The 17,370-nt window shown below is 51.2% G+C and overlaps 4 non-coding genes across 4 annotated transcripts; 2 read left to right on the top strand and 2 right to left on the bottom strand.

Annotated features, from left to right (window-relative positions):
* Positions 1 to 822: 822 nt before the first annotated feature.
* Positions 823 to 896, bottom strand: TRNAT-UGU. Its single transcript has one exon. It is a non-coding gene; the product is annotated as a tRNA-Thr (tRNA).
* A 1,947-nt stretch (positions 897 to 2,843) lies between these two features.
* On the bottom strand, positions 2,844 to 2,925 carry TRNAS-GCU. The gene has a single exon. It is a non-coding gene; the product is annotated as a tRNA-Ser (tRNA).
* Positions 2,926 to 6,376: 3,451 nt separating this feature from the next.
* Positions 6,377 to 6,458, top strand: TRNAS-UGA. Its single transcript has one exon. It is a non-coding gene; the product is annotated as a tRNA-Ser (tRNA).
* A 1,494-nt stretch (positions 6,459 to 7,952) lies between these two features.
* TRNAF-GAA lies at positions 7,953 to 8,025 on the top strand. Its single transcript has one exon. It is a non-coding gene; the product is annotated as a tRNA-Phe (tRNA).
* The last annotated feature ends 9,345 nt before the right edge of the window (positions 8,026 to 17,370 follow it).

Here is a 17,370-nt window from a genome sequence, read left to right on the forward strand (position 1 = left end):
GGCTGGCCTGGATGATCTGATTTGGGCTCCTGGGGCTCAGGTTGTGGAGCTAAAAACTACAGCGTAGACATCTGGGCTCAGACTGGAGCCCAGGCTCGGAGACCCTCACCCCTCATGGGGTCTTGGAGGCTGGGCTGAAGCCCAAGTGTCTACGCTGAATCAACTGACCCAGGGTTTGAGAATAGTGACTTGGGTGTGTTAATGGCAGTATAGACATAATGCTGGGCTATGTCCACACTGCAATGAAACACCCAGCGCTGTCCCGTGCCAGTGCAGGCTCCCAGGCTAGGGCCATGGGGTGGTAAATTTGCAGCGTAGACCTCTCGGCTCAGGCGTCAATACCGGGCTCTTGGAGACCTCAAGGTTGGGAGGGAGTTTAGCAAGCAAACAAGGTAAAATGGCAGTGGAGTATTAGCCTGGACTCAATGGCATTTCTCCATTGGTCTGTCTGCTTTGGGGCAGAGACAATAACACGTCCTGCTGCATTCGTTATTTCAAAGGGCAGTTTAGGATTTTCATCCTCACACACGGTGCACAAAGCAGGACTCAACCCTCGGTGCAAACTAAACAAGCTGCCCACAGGTTCTGCCAGCCACAATGAGCCATTCAGTGTGAGAGCCCAGACCTACCCCTGTCCCAGAGCAGGTCATCTGTGACAGGCTGGAACACTGACCTATCAGCTCTTAACTCCCAAATTTTCAGTAAGTCTGTTATCAGTGCCTGTGAGTATAATTTAAACAACTATACTGGGCTGGACCAAAGAGCTCTGTGTTTTGTCTTCCCACAGTAGTCAATACCAGGTTGCCCAAGAGTTAGTCAACAAGGCACCACTGGGAATTGAACCCAGGATTTCCTGTTTACAAGACAGGTGCTTTAGCCAGCTAAGCCATGGTGCCTGCCTGTGGCAACAGCACAGTGTCTGCCCACACCTGACTCCCTGCCATCCCCACTGGGGCCTGACAAGCTTTGCTTGTGTTTGGATTCTGCAAAGCAGAGGAGCAGGTGACGTTTTCCTTGCACGGTAGGTGTGTGTGTGTGTGTGTGTGTGTGTGTGTGTGTGTGTGTGTGTGTGTGTGTGTGTGTGTGTGTGTGTGTGTGTGTGTGTGTGTGTGTGTGTGTGTGTGTGTGTGTGTGTGAAGAGAGGAGAGAGAGAGAGAGAAGAGAATCTTTGTGAGTCTGCTACAAGGTTACTTCAAGCATCATTATATTGCTCAGATCGTGAAAAGCACCTGGCGTTGGTAAACTATACCCGGTTGGGGTAGCGGGCATGAATGAATGATGAATGATGCTCCCCTACGGTCAGCAGCTTTTGGCACAGTGCACACACTGCAATGTGCGTCTGGCGGCTCAGGTACTGTTTGGTGACAAAATGAAACCACCTCGACCCAGAGGCCTGGTACTTTTGCAGCAAACTTAAAGTGACAAATGTCAGTGTAAATGCATGGTCATTATATCACCATAACTGGCCTCCCACCAGTATCCACTCCACATGCCTGCAGTGAACTCACCTGCCCTGCGTTCCTGCTACAGAGGCTGGGGTACCTCCTTTCATAGCTCAGAAGGTTCTGACAGCTGAGCCGCTATCTACACCGGGGATTAGGTTGATAGAACTGCATTTGCCAGCCTAAGTCATGTAATTACACCAACCTAATTTTGTAGTGTAGACCTGTCCAAAGAATCACACACACACCTTGGGAGCAAAACTTCCATCTGCTCCTCTGCTTCTCATAGAATCAAGCACGAACAACACTTCTCAGGGCCCAGTGGGGATTGGCAGAGAGTCAGATGTGGGCCATCTTTATCCCAGGAGAGATGGACTCTAAAGGGTACATCTCCATTGCAATGTAAGCCCAGGTGTGTACGCTGTGCTCAGAGCAGCACCCTACAAGCCCCATATTCACCACTCTCATATAATGATGAGATGGTTCGTACAAAAATCTGCCTGGTGAGTGTCATTTCAAAAGTCTTGATCTGTTGAACATTAATATCGTGTTGGATTGTGTGTGCTCGCATTGGTTGGGAGAGTTATGAAGTTTTGCTCTGTGTGCGTTACTGAGATATGTTATGAGGTTGGGAAGTACCCCCACCAGACTTTCAGGTGCGACAAAGGAGGAGCCAGACTCGCTGCTGGCCCATTGAAGGGATCCACACTCCCAAGGACCATCCAGGAACCGTGTACAATGCAGGCTTCTCGAGATAGCAGCGACAATGGACACTGATTGACTCACATCGTAGCAAAGGAGCTTCCTAGCAGAAAAAGTCAGAGGAAACTATGAAAGAGGAAGAGACATCATGACCTGGCCTCTCTCCCCACAACTCAGCAGCTGGAAACACACCTGGAGGAAAAGACTGAACTGAACTGACTCAGAAATCAGAAGAGAATAATAACAATAATACTTTCAAGCAAAGTCCCCAAACAGACTAGTATTAGTTTTCAGCAGAAAATTTTCCAGTTTGGGAATTTTGTTTTCTCAGTCAGACTTGGCCAAGGGAAGCAGGGAGAAAATGTTTGAGTTGCCTCCTTCAGAACAGCTTGGCCTAGATACTAGCTCTGGTTCACTGTTGTGGCCTTGCTCGAGTTGAGGGTATTTTAATAATTTGGGCAGGTCCCAGGGTGTTTTGGGGAGAAGATGAGGATGTTACCTCTTGAGATAAAAACTAAGAAATACAGCACTAGAGAATTTCTTTTTTAAAGAAATCTGGGATTTAGACATTTATTTAAAGCAAGGAGTTCTGAGTTTCTGAGAAGGTTTTTGTTTGCAAGAAGCAAGATCGTTTGAGCTGTCATTGTACCAAAGGGGGAGATGGTTGTCTACAAAGGAGGGGTGAAAACTAAATGCATCCGATGAGGATGGGATTTGAACCCATGCATGCAGAGCACAATGGATTAGCAGTCCATCACCTTAACCACTCGGCCACCTCATCTGAGCTGTTAAAAAGGGACAGGAGGAGAAATCTAAGGCCAGCAGAGCTAGGGCCAATAAGGAGTTTTTAAATACTACGCAGAAGCAGGGGCTGAATGAGCTCCCCCCTCACATCTAGTGAGGAGCTGGGGGAAAGACTTCAGGAACAGAGCGTGTTTGCACAGACACACCTACTCTGCCTAGGTATGCAGCATGATGGGGCCGCTTTCCCAAAATGACCAGTTTCGGCTGGTGGTGGGTTACAAATCACTTTAGGATTCAATGGAATGAAATGTTATTATCCTTCCTGCATGATTGAAGGGCAGCAGAACATACCTAGACTGTCCTGATGGAGGGGTGGGTGGGTGGGTGAGGAATAGCTTTTATTGGACTTCATAGAAGTGATTGAGAACATCACCCTAAACCAGTGGTCCCCAAACATTTCACTCTGTGCCCTCTTAGCCATGGCTGTGGCCCCTTGGAAGCCGCAGTCAAGAACTGAGGCTGGGAGTGGGGCTGTTGCTTGCTGGGGAGAGGGGTGCAGACAGGGGTAAGGGGGTCGAGGCTGAGCTGGGAGCCAGAGCCCCAGGCTGACGTTGGGGTTGGGGAAGAGCTGGGGCAGAGTGGGGCTGAGTGCTGCTCCCTCCATGGGGGCTGGCTCAGGCCCTGAGGTGCCCCATGCATGTTCCTCTGTGTCCCCTAGGAGTCATGCCCCACATTTTGGGAACCACTGAACCCTACTCGCTAAGCAGGGGCTAGTGATGCAAAGCCCAGGAAAGGGAGAACAAGTGCGGGCCCCCAGCACTGGAGCCATGTGAAGGGGCTGCAGGAGAGGGGCAATGGCTGGTGGCCCAGGAGTTAAGGGCAAAGGGGGCACAGGAGGGGCAGGAGTTAGGGGTGAAGGAGGTGCAAGGGTGGGAGTGCAGGAGCTAGCGGTAAAGGGGGAGTGGGGACCGTCCAGGGGCAATGGGGAAGTGCCAAAGTACAAGCTTTGCCCAGGGCACCATTTTCCCTAATGCTGGTCTGAGCAAACAATTGGAAATGACCCTTCAGTGAGACCAGAACCATCGTGTAGAAAACCCCCTTTGTTAAGTGGTGGTGGCTGAGGGCTTAGGAGATGGGTTAGAAAGCAACAGGCGTCTTTCTGTGGAGGTTTGATTCTTGCCTGTTAGGCAAGGCTGGTGTGTGGTGTCTCCATGGCTGTACTTTCCGTGTCTGATCTGCCACAGGAGCCAAGTCTAGACATATTCAGAGGCTCTATGCCAGCGTTTCTCAAATTTCCTTTCACTGCAACCCCTTCTGCCCAAAAACTTACTCCATGGCCCTGGAAAGAGGGACCAGGCCCCTCCCCACTGAGCAGAGGCAGGAAGACAAAGCCTGAGCCCTGCCCCAGTTAGGGAGGTCAAAACCAGAGCTTGAAGGATTCAGCCCTGGGTGGTGGGGCTCAGAAATTTGGCTTCAGCCCCAGGCCCCAACAAGTCTAACGCCAGCCCTGGCAACCCCATTAAAACACGGTTATGACCCACTTTGGGGTCTTGCCCACAGCGAGAACCACTGCTCTATGCTGAGGGGAGAGAGTTTTCCTGGGGGTGTAGTTAATCCACTTCCCAAGAGGTGGCAGCTATGTCAGTGGGAGAAGCTATATCGGTGGGTGTGCAAGCTGTGGTGTTTGCCACATTTAAGAAGTTTAATCAAACCCCATTTTTAAAACCACCTGTGGTCTGGGAATGGCAAAGGAGCTCGATGAATCAGGGTTTGTCCTTCAAAGTCCTGAAAATCACGATTCCCTACTCAGGTCATTGTGGGGGTATAGCTCAGCGGTAGAGTGCTTGACTGCAGCTCAAGTGATCCTCAAGTGGTCAGATTAGATGCTCTAATCGTCTCTTCTGGCCATAAAGGCGACTAATTTCTGAAAAGCTGAGTGTAGCATTGGGAGCAGCATCTGATGTTTTCCTGTCTAGCCGGCTTGCTGCCTAGAACGAATGCTCCTTGAGTGGGTGATCCACAGGGAGTAGCTCAAACCTCCAAAGTGCCTGGCCAGGGGCAGGACATTAGCACAGCAAGGGAGGGGTGTGGCAGTGACATCACAAAGGCCTTTTGCAGGACCTCAGACTATTGGTCAAAGGTGGTGGGGAGGTGGTGACCTCACAGAGAGATGCTGACATCAGCCAGGCAGGACAGGGGTGAGGGACCAGGGAAACCTCAGAGACCCCTGTGGCTTTGCTTCAGCAAGTCTCCTTCTCCAGGTCTCTCTTTGAGGACTGAGAGAGTATTCGGGTTCACGGACGTAAGCGCCAGGAGGAACCTCTTTTGAGTTTTCTCCTTCCCTTTTCATGATTTTACTAGAAAACAGCCATCCCTGTTTAGAAGGTAAGAGCCTCCTTGAGGTTTGAAACCTGTTCGGTCTGATCCATCTGGTGACAGTTGAATTCTAGGCATGGAAAACACAAACTTAAGGAGGCAGAATTTTATTCCGCACCTGGGATTTTGTCCCATAGAATCAGTGGGGACATTAGGGTTTGTCCTTTCTGTTTCACCTTTTCCTCCATCCATCCCTTCCTCCTTTCTCTTTGTCTCTTGCTTCTTTTGTCCTTTCACCTGTTCCCCTCCCAACACCAGGAGCGGTGTGTGTGTGTGTGTGTGTGTGTGTTGTGGGGGAGTGCTCTGCAGCTCCCACTGTGGGAGGTCCACCCAAAAATGTGGGGCTGAAATAGTGCTCGGGCAGTGATCCCCACCAGTGACCTGGGCCATCCTTTGGGCTCTCTGGTGAGAACCCTCAGCCTCCCGTCCTCAGTCTCTACCCTGATTGGCTGAGCAGGGGGTTATTGACAGGGAGGAGACTCAGGTCCTTGTTGTTCTCTTTTAAGACCAAGGAAATAAGTCAGAACCTGTTATATGTTGACAAATTTTGCTGCTTTGCTGCATTAATGGTCTCTGAGCAGTTCATGATTCTCTCTAACATTGCAGTTCTCCTCAAATACTTGCTGAATAATTACTGTGCACTGTTGTTGGTCTGGAGCTCATCTGAGAGCACTTTATTCAGGTCATTCAGTGTTTGAAATTCAAGATCTGATGGTTAGTTTGAAAATCAGGGCTCTTGGGTCCTATTCCCAACTCTGCCACTGGCTGGCTGTGTGACCTAAGACAAGTCAATTCTCCTTTCTCAGCCTTAGCTTCTCCTCTCTCAAGTAGGGATAATGATGATCCGCTCCTACCTAGCTCAAGGTGGGTGGAGGATGGGGATCCATTGGAGAGTGTCACTAGGAGTATCAGAGGGGCCGTGTTAGTCTGGATTTGTAAAAGCAGCAAAGACTCCTGTGGCACCTGGCTAAGCAAACAGAACAAACCCCAAATCCCCCCTGTGCTTTGGGAGCCAGGTTTGCTGTGGGAATCCTGTAGTTCAGATGACTTCACGCCTGGGCATTGTGATTCTTTACCAGTTTCTCTGGCATTGGGGCAGTTTTGTGCTCACAGCTGTGATGGCCGAGTGGTTAAGGCGTTGGACTTGAAATCCAATAGGGTTCCCCTGCGCAGGTTCAAATCCTGCTCACAGCGAGGCCTGTGTTTTAGCCAGTCTCTCACCCGGGCAATACCTCTGTACAACCCCCTGAGACACTCTCAATTCTCTCCCCACCCCAAGTAAATTCTGTTCTGCTCCTTTCATCGAGATGCCTGGGACACTCCCGCACACTGTGTACCTGAGGGGTCAGGCAAACTCTCAGCGCCTGAAGCCTCTGCCACTCACCTAGTGCCCCATAGATCAGCCATAGCCCTGGTTCTGCTCCTCTCTCTAGCATGTGAGTCAGCGACTCCATGGGAGCTACGGGGCTGCAGAACCAACAGAGAGAAAAAAAGGTGCTCAGCACCCACTGGCAGCCAGCTCCCCCCCACCCACTACAGGCCTTGCTGACAAGCTCCTCACACTTGCCAGTGATCAGCTGTTCAGTGGGGTGCAGGAGGCGCTGGGGAGGAGCAGGGAGAGTGGGAGAGGGAGAGGAATGGGGCAGGAAGGTGCAGGGCGGGAAGAGATGGGACAGGGGTGGGGGCTTGGGGAAGGGGTGGAGTGGGGCAGGGCCTGGGGAGGACAGGGGGGATTTGTCCCATACCCCAGATCCCTCGAGGGCCGGCCCTGAAGGGAAGCACCGACTATCACAGTGACAATAAAACTGACCAGCCTTGTGGGGGCTGAGGAGATCCGCACTCACCAGGTCTCTTGTCTCCCCACGGTGAGCCAGACACTGCTCTCTCCTGGCTCTCACTCTAGCAGCTGGACGCCAAGGAGCCATTTCCCCTCAGGAAGTGCATCGAGTGCCCCTGTGGTGCTGGGGGGCTGGCGCTGCTGCTGCCTGTGGGGCTGGCAGGGGGGCTGATGTCTGCACAGACTCTCAGCTGCCAGGCCGGAGGGGGCACTTGGGACCTTACCAGACTGGCTCAGTGAAGACGGGGGGTTGACAGAGCAATACAGACGCTCTCCAGAGCACGGAGCAGCAGCCGCCCATGCAGCCAGGCAATGAGCATTTCCCACAGCCTGGAGCCGAGGGGGAGGCGGCAGCTGCTGTTCCAGCTCCTCGGGGACAGGCCCTGTCAGCCAACAGCCACTTCTTACTCCCCACAGCTAAGGGCGCCGGGTTCCTCCGGTGGGGGTGTGGAGCAGCCGTTCGTTTTCCTGTCCGCACTCCTCTGCGGTGTGAAAATCGGGGAGGGGAGGCAGAAGCCCCACTTCCCTCCCGAAATGACGCCCAGTGGGGGAAGCCAGGACAACAGGGTGGGGCGGCAGGTGGTGGCCAGACTCTCACTGCCAGGGTCTAGTCTAGCTCAGGGTCCAGCTCAACCTCCTCCCCGTGCCACTGGCCCCCAGTCCCCTTCCACCACCAGGTCAACCCGGGCACTAGGGCAGGAACGGGGTGAGGCAGCAAGTCAAGCTGAGCAAGGCAGGCAAAAGCGAGTCTTGTCTTCATGGGCCGCTCACAATGACGTCCTGTTTGTGTGCAACTGCTGCAAAAACATCCCGGGCAGAGAAGCAACAGGCCAAAATACTGCTCCATGGCTGCCAAAGTAGCTTAGTTGGGAGAGCATTAGACTGAAGATCTAAAGGTTCCTGGTTCAATCCCAGGCTTTGACAGGTTCTTTTATTCTCTTTGTACAGGGGGGCAGCTTGTTCTCTGGCAGCCCAGTGGTACTTGCACCCAAGGTGAGCAGAGCTGCTGTGGGGCAAAGCAATTTTGGGGCCCTTCCATTAAAAAAAAAGATGCAACATTGTATTCTCATGGGGCCCCTGTGGGGCCTGGAACAAACTTCCCCACTTGCCTCCCCTGTGGGTGGCACTGATGGTGAGTCTCTGATCTTGGGCTCTGCAGTAGGAAAACATAGAATGGGCTTCTGCCCCTACTTGGCCCACCTGACTTTTAACAAGGAGAGATGGGATCTGTCTTTCCCAACATGGCAGGAAGAGAGCAAGGCAGGGTGACCCTCAGGAATGGTGCCAGAGGGCTGCTGGGCAGTGACAGGCAGGGATTGGGGATGGAAGCTCCTCTGTGCAGCTGAGCAAGGGCAGTACCAGGGAAGGGGCATCTGTAAAAGTGGCCGTGTGGAAGGTGGAAGGGATTTGGGGGCCCAGGAGGAGGCGCTTGATGTTCAGTGCCTTGGAGCAGCTGGACTTGGCCATGGTGAGTGTTCAGGAAATGCACATTAACAACTCTAGGGTAGCTCAATAGGCAGAGGGTGATTGGAGGAAGGGCCTCCTGGCCAGGGAAGAACGATGGGGCTGGAGTCTTGTTTTTCACATTCGCGGTGCTAGTACAGAAGGTGGTGGAGCTCCAACCAGGGAGGGCATTACTGGTGGCTTTGTGCTCTGTGGCACTGGTTACTGCTATATTAGTGTGTATGGTCCCCAGTTAAGGCATGAGAGGGAAGATCAAAGGCTCCCTTCCTCTGGGCTGCATGATGTTTGGTGTTGGGGGGGATTTTAATTGTGTCAGCCGGCCTGAGCACCGCTGGTCCCGTTTTCCCAACCTTCAGAGGAAACATTTTTACAATGAGCACTACCTGGCGCAGGTCTGTAGTGAGGTCGGCTTAGAGGAGCTCACTCCAGCCACAGAGGGGGTTCACCTTTCTGCGGGGACAGGCCAGGACTCGCATTGACCGGATTTATGCTTAGCTTTTGTGTCTTTAGCATGTTGCTTCTCAGATTCTTTCTTGGCCTGACTTGTTACACTTTGACACTTAACAGGCTAGAGTTTGTGCACCTTCCTATTATCCTCACTAGGATCTGATTTCCAAATTTTGAGGAATGACTTTTTGCCTCTAACGGCCTCCATTACTCTGCCATGTACCTAGAGTGGCGTTCTGCTGGTCGTCCTATTGTCGCTTCTGATTTAGGGCAAACGTTTCATCTGAGCCTCTAATTGCGGTGTTTTTAAACGCTCTGCATGCTGCTTGCAGGCACCTAACACTTGTGACAGCAGCTCCTTTTAATTCCCATCCAACCATCTGTACTTATGCCGATAGGTCGACTCTAGGTCTTTAACTCTGAGCGGTAGCTGAGAAGATGGTAAATGGGGCAGAAACCCGTTCGACAAACCTCTTCATTTCCTTGTATCAGAGGGGAGCCGTGTTAGTCTGGATCTGTAAAAGCAACAAAGACTCCTGTGGCACCTTATAGACTAACAGACGTTTTGCAGCATGAGCTTTCGTGGGTGACTACTTGCATCCGTAGAAGTGGGTATTCACCCACGAAAGCTGATGCTGCAAAACGTCTGTTAGTCTATAAGGTGCCACAGATTCTTTGTTGCTTCATTTCCTTGTTATTTCCTGACTTCTTTATTCATCCCCTTTTCCTTATTTCCTGGGTGAGGCGGCGGCCAGGAGCTCCCGGCACCTCTGGCTGCCTGGGCTGAAGGCAAGAGGCAGGCCTGGGCGTGGCGAGGGCCTCCTGTCCTGGCCTGAGGCTGCAGTGCTTCCTGGTCCCCTTTTCCCACCACCCCGGCAGGCGGCTGCTGCGGGAGAGCACGAGGGAGGCTCTGGGGGCGCTAGGCAGCGCTGTGTGTGTGGCTGTCAGGGGAAAGAGCCGAGGCTCCGGACTCGACCTGCCATTGACTCGCGTGGCTCTGCGCGCCGTCAGCCGGGGCGGGCCGCGGACGTGACTCAGGCTTGGGCCGCATGGCCGCGCTTTCCTGATGAGGTATAACCCTGGGTGTCAGGTCGCTGTGCAGCTTTGATCTAAACTGACCAGCAGCCCACAGCCTCCCCCTGGGTCAGCCCCACCTGGTTACTCCTTACAGGCCGACCTCACCCCCCTTCCAGTCCCGGATTCACCCCCTAATCATCCTACTACCACTCAGAGCCACAGCCGTGGAGGTGCTGAAGGAGGGAGGGGTGACTCCAGGGTGGGGTTCTTCTCTAACGATGGCTGGCAGAAAGGTGGTGCTCAGCTCTGTCAGCGACCTGCCCAGTTGCCTCGCTGCCAGGGGATACAGACATTTCTGTAAGGCGATTAAATGGGGTATTTGGCTTCTGAGTGAATGTGAGAAATGTGCAATTATGAGAGGGAATTTCCATCTACCTTTCTACTGCTCTTCAGTGGCCTAATGGCGAAAACATTAGCTTCCTAAACCAGATATTGTGGGTTCAAGGCCCATCCGGGGTGAAAAACTCCTCTCTTCTTGTATAAAGTACTGGATCTTCAGAACAGTCCTCCAGGAACAGAATCTTCCATTTGACAAATGCTTTCTAAACCCATCAGTAGCAAACAGTTAATACTAGTGTTTGTCTGAGAACAGAGTGAAGGGAGTGTTTACTCCGACACAGACAGAAAGAGCAAGGCTGTTCTGAAAGAGAATGGATCTGTCTGGAGACAAAGCAGCCCATGAGACTGAGCAACCGTGTGAAAAGAAGAGGTTCAAATATGTTAGGTGTTATGTAGGTTGGCCTGGCAAATTTAGCGCTTGGCTACACTTGCAGATGTAGAGCGCTGGGAGTTAAACCAGCCCTCGGAGACCACAGCAGGGAAAATGCTGCTGTGTGTTTACTCTGACAGCTGCAAGTGCACTGGAATGGCCACACTAGCAGCTCTTGCAAATGCCACAGAGAGCAGTGCACTGTGGTAGCTATCCCAGTGTGCAAGTGGCTGCAATGTGCTTTTCAAATGGGGGGCGGGGGTGGAGTGTGTATGTGGGGGGAGAGACAGTGTGATTTGGTGGTCTGAGAGTGTGTCAGCATGCTGTCTTGTGTGTTCGGACAGCAGCAGACCACCCCACCCCCACCTCTCTCTCTCACACACACACCCTGCATCATCGGCAGCAGCATTCCCCAGTAATGGTTGCTTTGTCCCGGAGCAGATAAGCAGCCGGCTGTCGGAAACAGAGCTTTGAAAGGGAATATCCGCATGCCGATTTCAAAACAATGACCACAGTGGGCACTTGACTTCAGGGGATTATGGAACGTTTTCAGAGGCCAGTCACAGTGCAGTAATACAACACGTCGTCACACTCACACCTGGGCATTTCAGCCGAGGCAAAGTGAACTTTATGCTTCTCATGGAGGTGGATTACCAGGAGCGCTCCAGCTGCAGAGCCCAGGTGCTCCATGTGCCTTGCGAGTGTGGACACCTCAGGAGTTAGGGCACCCGGGGCTGCTTTAATGCGCTCAAACTTGCAAGTGTAGCCAAGCCCCTAGACTTGCGACCTGACACCCAGGGTTATAAGACAGACATAGTGACCCCCTTACTGGCCTTGGGGAACCCCAAACCCTTGTTACTAAGGGCACTGAGGAGTCTCTGTCCCTTAATAACTTCTGGGAGCTCCCCAGCAGGCTACGGGCATCAGCCACCTCCTGCCACACAGGTTAGACTCTTGGTGCTGTGCCAGCCGCCCCCTCGCTTGCAGGCCCAGTGTGAGAAGCAGGAGGCCTGGTGCTGGCAGAAGAGGGTTTTGATTGATCCACCTCTGTGTGCTGGGCACAGGACGCTTCCACTGTGTCACTCTGCTGGCTTTTCTTCAGCAGCGCCTAGCGGCCCTGGCTCCAGGCTAGTGCCTGGTGAGCTCTGGCACTGGCAGGAAGCGCTGCAGGGTGCTGGGCAGCGGCCCTGGCAAACCAGCTGCTGGTAGGTGTCTCTGTGGTATCATGGGTCAGTGAGTGCAGCTGTTAATGGAAAGGAGGGGGGGTTATGCTCCCCCAGGGATGCCACTGAAGGCTCCTCATGGGCTCCTCAAGGTCTGCTGGGAGCTGTGATGTCCCCCTTTTGCCGCCTCGAAGGCTCCCTCCTGGACACAGTGGATTCACCTGCTGCCTACAAGAGTGTCGGGGCCGCGCTGCAAAAGCGCATCTCCCAGCAGCCGTGCCGGAGGCTCAGGTTTAATCCTCAAGGCCGAGTGCAAAACCTTCAGCCGGGAACATTTCGCTCCCTTCCCGCCTCCGCCCAAGCGGCAAGGGAGAAGCGGAGGAGACAGGCCGGCTCAAAGACGCCTCCCTCCCACTTCCCTGTACGCTGTGCAAAGCTCTTGGCCTGCCTCATGCCTCGTCAGGAAAGCGCGGCCATGCGGCCCAAGCCTGAGTCACGTCCGCGGCCTGGCCCGCCCCGCCCCGGCTGACGGCCGCGCAGAGCCACGCGAGTCAATGGCAGGTCGAGTCCGGAGCCTCGGCTCTTTCCCCTGACAGCCACACACACAGCGCTGCCCAGCGCCCCCAGAGCCTCCCTCGTGTTCTCCCGCAGCAGCCGCCTGCCGGGGTGGTGGGAAAAGGGGACCAGGAAGCACTGCAGCCTCCTTCCAGGACAGGAGGCCCTCCCCACGCCTAGGCCTGCCTCTTGCCTTCAGCCCAGGCAGCCAGAGGTGCCAGGGAGCTCCCTGGCAGGCCGCCGCTTCGCCTCAGCCACCTCTTGCCTCATGGCCTAGGCTCTTGGTGCTCTGCTGGTCACCGCCTGGCTTGAAGGCCCAGAGGGAAAAGAAACAAGCGCTCACCTAGCAGAGGATGGTTTCGATCCAGCGACCTCTGGGTTATGGGCCCAGCACGCTCCCGCTGCACCACTCTGCTGGTTTTTACACCCTCCCCCTGCCACCCAGCTGCCACTATCCAGATTAGTGCCCTACGTGCTCTCGCGCTGGCAGACAGATGTGCAGGCTGCTAGGCTGCTGCCCTGGTCACAGGATTTTACAGCTTCTACAGGGCAAAAGGGATCTATTTGGGGTTTGGACCCCATTGGGAGCTGGGTAGCTGAGTGCCGGAGACGGGAGCACTTCTTAAACTGTTTTCAGTTAAGCCTTCAGCTTGTGGGGGACGAGGTTCAGCCTTGGATCCGTGTCTGCAGCAGGCGAGCGCATCTGGCTATATCCTCCCCCCCTCTCGCTGTATTAGCAGACTATAACCCGGAGCGAACGCACACGCCTTGCAAAGGAACAGGAGCCGGGATCTCAAACAAAAGTCAACATTTTATTAAGATGACGTTCAAAGAAAAAAATGTGTACGGTACAGAGTTTAGACGTAGAAGTTTCTGGTGCTCAGGGAACAACGTACAGCTTATCCAAGGGTGCGAAGTTCTGTTTAAGATCGGGTGGCGTAAGGAATACATAATCTGCAATAGCCCCAACTGGGGTAAAAGGTTAACGTACAGACTCTGAATTAGGAGGGTATGTTGTCCATAGGAGGGCTACTGTTCAGGTGTGGAGTATAACAAGCAGATTTGACGATGAGGATGGATTGACCCATGTTTGGTGAGGTTTAATGTTTGGTGTTTTGGAATCTTTGCCACAATCTAGTTGAGGCAGGGTCAGTATGAATTCTACCCTGCCATCTGTTGGTGATGTGTTGTCAAGGCCTTTTGGGGCTGATGTCATTTGCATGGTTACACCCACCTCAGGTTGCATGATGGGAGTGCTTGTCCAAACAGTCATTTCAGGTGTTGTGGGATCCCCAGTCTCTTTCTTATTGGGGCAGGAGTAATCCAGTGTATTTTCCTGTTGATTTCGGATCAAGGACAGAGTAACTGTACCTGGCATTTGAGGCCTGAGAGCGTCACCCTGTCCTGGAAAGTACTCACCATTAAGGGGCATGGGTTCCAAAGGACAAAATGGGGTGGGAGGTAGGAATGGATGTTTGGTGGTCTCTTGCAGGTGCTGGTCCTTTCTGTTGTCCCTGGTGTGGAAAGACAGAGGTGGTTTTGAATCCTTAAAATTGTTGTTTGTGCTCCAGTTGCTTGTTGTAAGCTTGTGCTGTTAGATCTCTTTCACGGTGTCTTTTGGTCCTGAGAGGTAAAGGGCTGCTCTGTGTGTGGTGTTATGGAGTGAAGTAGCAAGCATTAGTTTCAGAGATGGTGCGTGTGCCCCCCCCCGCCCCTCCTCCGGTCCATGAGTCTAGTATTTGCATAAACCCACCCACTGACTATTGACTAACAATTCTGCTCTGCTTTTTCTTCCAGCTAAACTATTCTGCCAGGTTTGGCTTTTATGTGAAATAAGAGACAACCCACTAAATTGTATCTAAAATGTACACTTAAGCATCAAAGTTTTTAAATGTTCTCTATCATAAATAATTATATTTTTAACTAAAGCAAGAAAAAAAATCATAAAATCTGCATTTAGAAATTTTAAAAGAAACCTAGTATTAAGTGCAAATATTGATTTTCAATCTCTTTTAATTCACTCTGCTTTGGAACCCATGTCCCTTGTATACTGAGTTTCATGTGGGTTCTGGTGAGTCCAGAAATCAAGAACTGCTAAATTCCGTTCTACTGTCCTTGATTCATATCACCAGGTTCACTACACTTTGTTACTCTTGCCTAATAAGAAAGAGATTGGGGATCCCACAGCAGCCAAAATCACCATTTGGACAAGCACCCCCATCATGCAATGCGGGGTGGGTGTGACCATGCACATCAGCAACTAAATGCCTTTACAACACAACACCAACAGATGGCAGGGTAGAGTTCATTCTGACCCTGCTTACACCCTCCCAGCCAAGAATTGGTGGTCCTGATAAATCACACTCCCTGTTATACCAACTCATTGGTATTGAATGCTGAAGTTATGGCTAGCAAAAGTAGCCACCCATCTCTGCCCTGTAGCATCCAGCTTAGCCCTTGTTAACACATAAGTCAGTGGATTGTTCTCTGTTCATACCTGAAACTGAGCAGCAGACAAGTAGTCTCAAAATTTCTCAGTGATGGCCCATTTCAAGGCCAAGAACTGCAGCTGGTGGATGGGATAGCGAGTTTCGCTGTCTGACAGTTCTCAGCTGGCAAAGGCCACAGATTTACATTTGCCTTCCACTTCCTGGTACGAGAGTGCTCATAGGCCCTCCAAACTGGCATCAGCATGCAGGATAAACGGTTTGTTTGGGTCAGCAAGGACTAGGACTGGCACATGATCAGGGAAATAATGATTTCCCATCAAGCCCTGTCACATCTCTCATCCCGCCATGTCCCCAATGGAGAGGAGAGGAGCCCCTCCTGTCCCAGGCCAGACACACCAGATTTGTGGGAATGAGATGTTCATGGTCCATTCCAGACCAAACCAAACTGCTGGCAAGTGGTGATTCTTCCTCAGTCAGCTCCTGTTAGAGTTGTTGGTGCAGCGGGGGAGAGGTATTTCTCATTTAGTTCTTAAATGCTCTGGGGTAGGGGGGTGTGTTTTTCTTACTTGTATCTCAAACTTTTCAACCCCCACCATTTTTGGTTCTAGTCTGATCTGTTTCTTTCTCATGTTTAAATTCTCAATTTACTGGCATTGTTCCAGAGCTTTCACAGCCCAAGACTCTGCCCTAAGCTTGAGCTCTCTAATGCCCTCTGAACCTATCAATCAAACCCAAACCTAAAGCCTGCACCCCAGAGCCAGTGCCCTCATCCCCCTGCACTCCAATTCTCTGTCCCATGTAGCCTGATTTAGGGTGTACTAATAATATTAATTTGGAAAATATGATGAAAATTTAATTTATTAGCTTACATTTTATTTAATATAATTGAGTTACAAAGTTACAGTTGCATTACTGCTATTCAAAAGATACATATGGCATTATATGCAACAAAGTTTTGGTTAATATACTCACACCTTTCCTTGATAACCTGGTGGTAAGAGACACAGGACCAGCCTTGCAGTTTAGGTTTTTCAATTCTTGAGTGAAAGATGCAGTGCTTAGAAAAAGCTAATGTTACTTAGGGTTCACTTGACTATGTTAAACTTATAATCAAAACCTAATAAACAAATAAAAACTTAGGGAAACTGAGCTTAGCCGAGTTACTTTGAAACTTAAAGTTTAAGAACAAGTACAGGCACCTACTGATAGTAGATAGAGAGAGAGTGGAGGAAGTAAGTTAGAATGATAGAGCGACGTGCTCTAGCGAGGTGGGTTACCTCTTTCATAGGGCACAAGCGCCGGAAATCCTTCCTCCTATGCCCAAATTTCATTCCCCATCCACAAAACGTTAGGGTACGCTTACTTCATAGGCTAGTATGTTTGTGCGTGTTGATGACATGTACATATGCACATAAGTTCCCTCTTGGTGTACCTGTTAATTCTGTGGGTACAACACTGAAAAACCCCTTATGCCATTCTCCATTGTCGATTGGTCTAGACAGGCGTGGGTACTTCTCTATTTAAGTAACAAGATAAAGGTCAAGTTTCCTTTCTGAGTAAAAGGTCACAATATAGATATGCTCACTTTGCCTTAGCTTAACATACAGGATATGGCCTGTAGGTCATTGTAAGTCATGTGCCCCAGCCCCCTAATCATTTTTATTGCCCTCTGCTGGACTTTCTCCAGTTTGTGCACATCCCTTCTCATGTGGGTCCCAACCCCAAAAGTACTCACATTTCACCCCAATGGCCCCAAAATGTACATAGGGTGCTGCCATGGTCAAGTCACTCCCAGCTCTCCAGTGGAGCCTGCTGGCAGAGAACAAGGTGAAAATTAGCCAGGACATCACTCAGTCAATTCCCTCTGCTCCCAGCAGTGGTATCGGAAAGCTCCAAGATCGCTCACTTCCCTTTCTCTCATCAGCTTCAGGCCCCAAGGTTACAAATGCACAAACCAGTTGGGAGTCTCCCCTGAGCTCAGGGGATGGGGCTACTCTGAGGGGATGGACTTGCACACTTGGGATACTAGTGCAAAGATACAATTTCAATTTCTCATAGAAAACTGAAGGCAAATTATATTTGGTAAAAATCTTATTTAGTGAAAGGAAAGCTGCAGTGACAGCCTGGTTACTGGGATGCAAAACACTTTCCTCCTGGGAGAAACAAGAAGTTAGAATTAGACATTTACATTGTTTGTTCCAGTGTTGGCAAAGGTTTAATTTTGCTTCTGTGTAGGTTTGTTTCAGGCTGTGACCGTTTTGGTTTATTGGGTTGTTTTGTCTTTTTTAGTTGGAATGGAGCTTTTAATTGACATTTGCTGGCTTCGAATGGCTGACCTGCAACACCAGTTTTGACATAATTCTACATATTTTATACAGATTTGGCCAGTATTCAAGGATTCAAT

Source organism: Mauremys reevesii, linkage group 17 (genome assembly GCF_016161935.1).
Source record: "Mauremys reevesii isolate NIE-2019 linkage group 17, ASM1616193v1, whole genome shotgun sequence".
NCBI lineage: Eukaryota > Metazoa > Chordata > Testudines > Geoemydidae > Mauremys > Mauremys reevesii.